Source organism: Porites lutea, chromosome 7 (genome assembly GCF_958299795.1).
Source record: "Porites lutea chromosome 7, jaPorLute2.1, whole genome shotgun sequence".
NCBI lineage: Eukaryota > Metazoa > Cnidaria > Anthozoa > Scleractinia > Poritidae > Porites > Porites lutea.
The window spans coordinates 29,803,851-29,811,678 of NC_133207.1; the positions used below are offsets into that span (position 1 = coordinate 29,803,851).

At 37.7% G+C, this 7,828-nt stretch overlaps 1 pseudogene; it reads left to right on the forward strand.

Moving 5' to 3' along the window:
* Positions 1-7,655: 7,655 nt before the first annotated feature.
* The window catches only part of LOC140943092 (uncharacterized), a 4,938-nt pseudogene continuing 4,765 nt past the window's right edge, over positions 7,656-7,828 (forward strand).

Genomic DNA, 7,828 nt, shown 5'->3' on the forward strand with positions numbered 1-7,828 from the left:
CAGGAGCTCCCTGGACTGATACTTCAATCAATAATAGATAAAATTACTATTAAAATTAGGTAAACGGGGATTCCATCCCAGCAGGCAAGGGAGACAGGAGCTTCCTGGACTGATACTTCAGTCAATAATAGATGAAACTTACTATTAAAACTAGGTAAACTGGGATTCCAACCCAGCAAGCAAGGGAGACAGGAGCTTCCTGGACTGATACTTTAGTCAATAATAGTTGAAACTTACTATTAAATTTAGATAAAGTGGTATTCCAACCCAGCAAGCAAGGGATTCATGGGCTTTCTGGACTGATACTTCAGTCTATCATAGTTATTACTTACTATGAAAATTAGATAAACTGGGACTCCAACCCAGCAAGCAATGGAGTCAGGAGTTTCCTGGACTGATACTTCAGTCTATCGTAGTTATTACTGACTATTAAAATTCGATAAACTGGGATTCCAACCCAGCAATCAAGGGAGACTGGAGCTCCCTAGTCTGAGAAGAAGAACACCCAATTTCATTTGCCTGAAATCTGCTGTTAATTAGGACCAATGAGATATACCCTTAGAAAGTTTCCACTTGAGAAGATATGAGAACTCCCGTAATGTCTTTGCCTGATATCTGCTCTTAACTAGGGCCAATGGGATTTGCAGTCACTATCATTTTATTTGAGGAGAGAACTGTTTTAATTTATTTTTGATTGCGTATAATTTCATTTAACATGGAAGAGACACTTCATGGATCTGTTAAATAAACTTTTAATAGTATTATTACTATTATTATAATTGTTATTGTTATTATTATTATTATTACTGATATACCATTAGATGATTAGATACCTTAAAAAGATAATAACTGTAATGATTCAAATTGTATATTTCACTTAGTAAACATAGATTTGAACCTTGAAATTATTTAAGTGTTTGACTCTCCACTGTTATATCTTTGCAGGTTATAACAAGGCTTTTGCTGGACGCTTTAAATATATCTAAGTGGAGACGTCGGAAATGAATTTATTGTATTTGTAGTGTAACTTTACGATTTTGCGCAGTTGTTGTTACAGGGAAAATGCTATTTGAGGGTACAGTGAGAGTCGACTTGTCTTTATTGATATGAATTTTTATGTCTCGGCCCACTAAGAATATCTGCTGATGGTCAGATATTTTTAGTGGGCGTTAAACTTCATTTCTTATCTATATCCCTTATCGGTGCAAATCAAAATAGGTTGTATTAGTTCAATTTACGTCTGTTGGTAACATCCTCTAAGCGCTTGTTTCTTTTTCTTTAGCTTTTCTATTTTCTAGATTGAATCTACCCGGTTATTTTTATTCATCACGTGGGGAGGCGTTTTCTACGCTTCAGGTATAATGGATATGTTTCTTTGCATTAATCCCCGGTTTTCTCCTTAGGCCTAGATGTCGAGCACCACGAGGAGCTCGAGGAGTTCGGATTGATATACTCTAGAATAAGAGCACAACATCGTATGTGTAGTACCCGGCGTCGTTTACTAGTGAGAGAATAGAGAACAAAGAAGTGAACGACTGAAATTAACTCATTTATCCCTATAGCAAACGGGAGCCAGAAAAATAAGTTTCTTATATGTGCTTATTGCAAAAAGTACGTTTAAACCCGAAAATGGTGTTGGGTTTGGCAGAAGTACCTGAATTTTTTATCATTGAGATTCTTTATATATATTTTGCTAACAGATACTTACTTTGGTCGTTATATTTACTGAGTTCAGGTTCCTTTTTTAAATTGCACTTTTATAGTTTACAAAGATTGAAAAATCGTCATCTGGTGGAACCTGTACTACCTAATGAAACAACACCAACAATGAAAGGTACGTTATCTCTTGAGAAGAATTGAATAACCCCAGTTTTTACAACAGGGTTCGAACAGGGGCGGTCCAAAAAATAACGGGCTGTTATACTGTAAATCACTTAAATAACTAACCAACGCGAAAAACAAGAGCACAAAATAACCAGTACTCAAATTTCTCTATTTCTACAGTCTATTGATAAACATTGTACTTTCTTCTGTTTTAGGACGTGTTTCTCAAGTTGGACATCTGAAGAAATGCCTGCGTGTTACGATACAGCTAAAGTGAAGATGTAGCGATCAAGATGAAATACTTTAGAAAATTAATCTAACAATTTTTTTTCCAGTAATATAAAAGCTAAATAAAACTTTGTAGAATTCTGCTACAGTAGCAGTCAACATTTTCGAAGGAGTTTCCTTCTTACGGAAACAACTGCTACTGGGCAACAATGGCTTTTTTGTGTGTGTTCTGAAATTATTAAGGATAGGTCTATTCAAAATATCTTTAATGTTAATCTTCGTGTTCCTAAACACTTAAATGACTGTAATGAACACTCTCGCCATTTTTCGGGGGTACTCGATGACTACTTCGGCTTGCGTTAATCTTCATATACTAGACCTACCATAACTTCGAACACGCGCTATGGTAAACGCTTACAGTAATGCCTTTACAAAATTGCGTTCATTGAAATGAACACTGTCCCCATCTTTCGGGGATACTTTCGGCAACTTTTGACCACTATGGTTGACTTCTTCGGCCTGCGTTAAGTCTTCATGTTTACTTACCATTTCTACGAACCGGCGCTATCGTAAATGGCTATATGCCTTTGTCAAAATGAATACTCTTGCCATCCTTCGGGGTACTTTCGGTAACTTTCGACCACTATCATTGACTACTATGACTTGCGTCAGTCTTCATAGAACCTTATGGGTACCATTACTTCGAACGCGCGCTATCGCCAACTTGTGAACACTAAAATGTTAATGAACACCCTACGGGGTACTTTCGGTAACTTTCGACCACTATCGTTGACTACTTCGACTTGCATCAATCCTCATAGAGACTTATACCATTACTTGGAACGCGCGCTATCGCCAACTTGTGAACACCATAATGTTAATGAACACCCTCGCAATCCTTCGGAGTACTTTCGGTAACTTTCGACCACTATCATTGACTACTTCGGCTTGCGTCAGTCTTCATAGAGACTTATACCATTACTTGGAACGCGCGCTATCGCCAACTTGTGAACACTATAATGTTAATGAGCACCCTCGCAATCCTTCAGGGTACTTTCGGTAACTTTCGACCACTATTGTTGACTACTTCGGCTTGCGTTAATATTCATTATAAACTTACTACTGATTACTTCGAACGCGCGCTATAGCAAACACTTAAATGTCTTTGCGAGCTTCGCGCAAAACCGGCCTCCTGTAAATCTAAAAAGGGCCTCTAGCTGTCACCATAATGTTTTAAACCAAATTTATACCGACTTGTTTAAAGGTGTATCTTCGTTTTAACACTATGTATTTACATGAATGTTTTTGCGCTCTTGCTAACCTTCCGTCGCCGTTATCAATTATTTTATGCTTTGTTGTGTATAGAGTGCTTTAGTAACCTTTATTTCCATAACTAATACGCTTTCGATCGCGCGATTCCGTACACTTGGCGAACGTGCATCAACTTCGTTAACTTCACGTAGTGTTACCCGATCTTGTAACTTTTCATTCTCGATCCTCAACTGTGGTCTCGGTTGCCTTGAGGGTAGAGGGTAGAGATTTGCTTTGCGTTTAAAGTGAATGAGATTTGGTTAATGTATATAACGTTATACATAATAAGCCCAAAATGTAATGTAAAGGAGTTGATAATGGATAAGCCACATAAAGAATGTGGAATAGTGGGTTGTAAGCTATTGATTCTATAAATTTATACCAAGCTGCAACTGTTGAGTTAATCAAGGGATTGACTTTTAAAGAAACTGCAGTGATAAACTGGTGGGAAAATTAAATAAAAATTGTTTTAATCTGAATTTAAGCTTGTAAAATAATTTTACCACAGTAATGAGAATTAAAAGGTTGCTTCTCCAGCGCTATCCATTTTGTGCCCGCAGGTCAGCTGAGAAATAGATGATTCACTCGATTGAAGCTTGTTTTTCTGGTTTGCTTTCGAACCACAATGGGTTTATGCGGTTTTAATTCAGTAGCTCCTCTAGATCTCGTTACTATCGAATTTCGCGTAAAAATGCCTTTACAAAATTGCGTTCAGTGAAATGAACACTGTCCCCATCTTTCGGGGTTACTTTCGGCAACTTTTGACCACTATCGTTGACTTCTTCGGCCTGCGTTAAATCTTCATGTTTACTTGCCATTTCAAAGAACCGGCGCTATCGTAAACTCTCGCCATCTTTCGGGGGTACTTTAGGTAACTTTCGACCACTATCATTGACGACCTCGACTGGCGTCAATCTTCATAGAGACTTATACCATTACTTGGAACGCGCGCTATCGCCAACTTGTGAATGAACACCCTCGCAATCCTTCGGGGTACTTTCGGTAACTTTCGACCACTATCATTGACTACTTCGGCTTGCGTTAATATTCATTATAAACTTACTACTGATTACTTCGAACGCGCGCTATAGCAAACACTTAAATGTCTTTGCGAGCTTCGCGCAAAACCGACCTCCTGTAAATCTAAAAACGGAATGTAGCTGTCACCATGATGTTGTAAACCAAATTTATACCGACTTGTTTAAAGGTGTATCTTCGTTTTAACAATAAGTATTCACATGAATGTTTTTGCGCTCTTGTTAACCTTCCGTCGCCGTTATCAATTATTTTATGCTTTGTTATGTATAGAGTGCTTTAGTAACCTTTATTTCCATGACTTATACGCTTTCGATCGCACGATTCCGTACACTTGCCGAACGTGCATCAACTTCGTTAACTCCACGTAGTGTTACCCGATCTTGTAACTTTTCATTCTCGATCCTCAACTGTGGTCTTGGTTGCCTTGAGGGTAGAGGGTAGAGATTTGCTTTGCGTTTAACGTGAATGGTATTTGGTTAACGTATATAACGTTATACATAATAAGCCCAATATGTAATATAATGGAGTTGATAATGGATAAGCCACATAAAGAATGTGGAATAGTGGGTTGTAAGCTATTGATTCTATAAATTTATACCAAGCTGCAACTGTTGAGTTAATCAAGGGATTGACTTTTAAAAAAACTGTAGTGATAAACTGGTGAGAAAATTAAATAACAATTGTTTTAATCTGAAATGAAGCTTGTAAAATAATTTTACCACAGTAATGAGAATTAAAAGGTTGCTTCTCGAGCGCTATCCATTTTTTGCCCGCTGGAGTCTAAGAAAAAAAGAAAGAAACTGATAGAGCTGAGAAATAGATGGTTCACTCGATTGAAGCTTATTATTCTGGTTTGCTTTCGAACCACAATGGCTTTATACGGTTTTATAATTCAATAGCTTCTCTAGATCTCGTTACTATCGAATTTCGCGTCCGCTCACTGGCGTCTTCTTCGGCCTTCATGTTCGCTCCACCAGATCAAGTTCGCCTCGAAAGCAATGCAAGCGCATGGAATTCTTATGACATGCAGTTACAATATTTTAATATTAACTCCCAACGGTTTAACTCCAGATTAGGCAGCTGGCAATCAGCATCTTGTTTTTTCTCGTTATTAAAGTATCGTTGCTTGTCTCAGTCTTCTTATTTCCTTATTTCCTTGGAAATCATCCCAAACAATGCACGTTCTTAAAGGGGGAGGTAAGGGGGAGGTTTTTGATAAACGCTGTCTGAAGTGTTTATCTGAATTTCTTCAAAAATTAACATCATTTTAAATTTATTGCAAAGTAGATATAACTCAGTTAAGTCGACAACCTGTATTTAATATTATCTATCCAATACTGTGTATTTAACAATTCCTGTCTTAAATTGTAATAAAATCAAAATTGTAATGAGTGTGTTAGCGTAAGTAATACTTTGTCTAATAACGTATTAGTTTGTGTAATGGATACTAAGCTGTTACATCGCACGCGATTTAAATTCAACGGCGATTTCACATAGTACAATATGTAATTCTGAAGATGACAAATGTACCATCAAAAAATGTTTGGTAAATTAAAGAAAGTTGTTTTGTTTATGCGACTATCGAAATTTTTGGGTCTGAAATAGGGTAAAGGTTTGTCCTGTCTACAGCTTTCTCTACTAGAACCAAGGTCGTCTCTTTTACTGTTCATCTTTTAACAATGGTTTGAAATAGGAAGATGCGCCACTAGCCCACCCAAATTTGCTGTAGTATCCCTCCACGTATCATCTCTAGCTGAAAGATGAGGCATTTTAATTTCCTACTAGCCTACGAGCAGACTCACTTGTGAAATTTCGGGGCAATTCCTTCCCCATTATTTTACTCGCCCATTTCCTCGCCTTATTATTCTCCCCGGCTGACGCTGCCTGTCGTCTCCACGGCAAACATTTTCCCCGAAATAGCACCACAGGTAGCCCAAGCGTAATATGGGCCACCTGTGGCGTAATACGAGAGTTTGTATGGGAAAAATAGAGTTTGAAACTTACATGAAATAAATGAAGTAAAAGCGATAAAGTTATCAAGAAAGTGTAAATATTGTTACCTGGAGTCGTTGTCTTTGTTTTTACAACGTTTCAGCGCGATTTGAGTGCTTTTACATCATCTGACCTGACAATGTAATAATAAGAGACAGCATTTACACTTTATTGATAACTTTTATCGCTTTTACTTCTTATTTCATCTAAGTTTCAAACTCTATGTTTCCCATACAAACTCTCATATTACGCCACAGGTGGCCCATATTACGCTTGGGCCACCTGTGATCGCACGAGTGAGCCTGCTAGTGGGCTATATATTTTTCCCACAAGCCACCTTTAAACCTACCAACGTTATTTGTCTGTTGAAATCAGACAGTGTGCTTTCCACTTCCATTTTCCAGGGTCTTTACTTCATTTTTTCCCACTTATTTTTCACATAACTTCTTTCCAGTCGAAAAATTTCACCCACATCAGATACAATCTTATCAGAATACACGGCCACTGTCAAAGCAACAACGATTTCGTACAATCATCGCTTCTTGGTAGCAAAGAACAATATCGATTCCCATCGATTTTCCTCCCCGTCTCAAATGCATAGAAATTCCGAGATAATGCCGTTTTCTAAGGAAACTGGCGATTTTTAAAACTCTAAACTACGACCTTTTTTTCAATAATTACAGCAAAAAGATAACCATCACATATTGTTATTTATTATATGGAGGAAGGTGTTTTACTGGGAACTAAACCACTCGTAGATTCCATACGCCACTTCATCTGGGACCCGAGTGGCGTATTTTCCGTATGTCACCTTTGTGAGTGTCGTATCGTTCAATGACGTCACGATTCCCGCCTTTTGCTTTTGTTGAATTGGTTTCTCCATATAATAAAAAGAACATTACACGTTGGCTCGAAGATATGAATTTTATGTTCTCGTGGCAAGAACAATACCTCACGAGTGAGCGAAGCGAACGAGTGAGGTATTGTTCTTGCCACTCGAACGTAAAATTCATATCATCTCGCCACCGTGTAATATCCTCTATATATTACCTATATATTAAGATTTTGCAAGCAAGGTTTGACTAGGTGGGAAACTAATGATATTCAGGGTTGGCGAAATTGACGAAGGTCGGTTGAGCTGCCATTGGCTGGTGTTGACAAAAAATTGTTTTTAACATTTAAAAACAAACCACTCTCCAGCAGAGTCTTGGTCTAAGAGAAATGTAATATCAAAAATGTAACTTTAGTCGCCGGCCATGTGTTCTTCATTATTCACTTGGTTTCTTCTTTTCAAAGTTTTACTGTCAGTAATTGCTGAGACAGCTTATACACAAGGTCAGTTTTGCTTGATTGTCTCAGTGCCTTCGCTACTGTAGAAGGTGTTATTTTTCAGGCATTTTAAACGGCCACAACAAGTTTGTGTCAGTAACTTTTC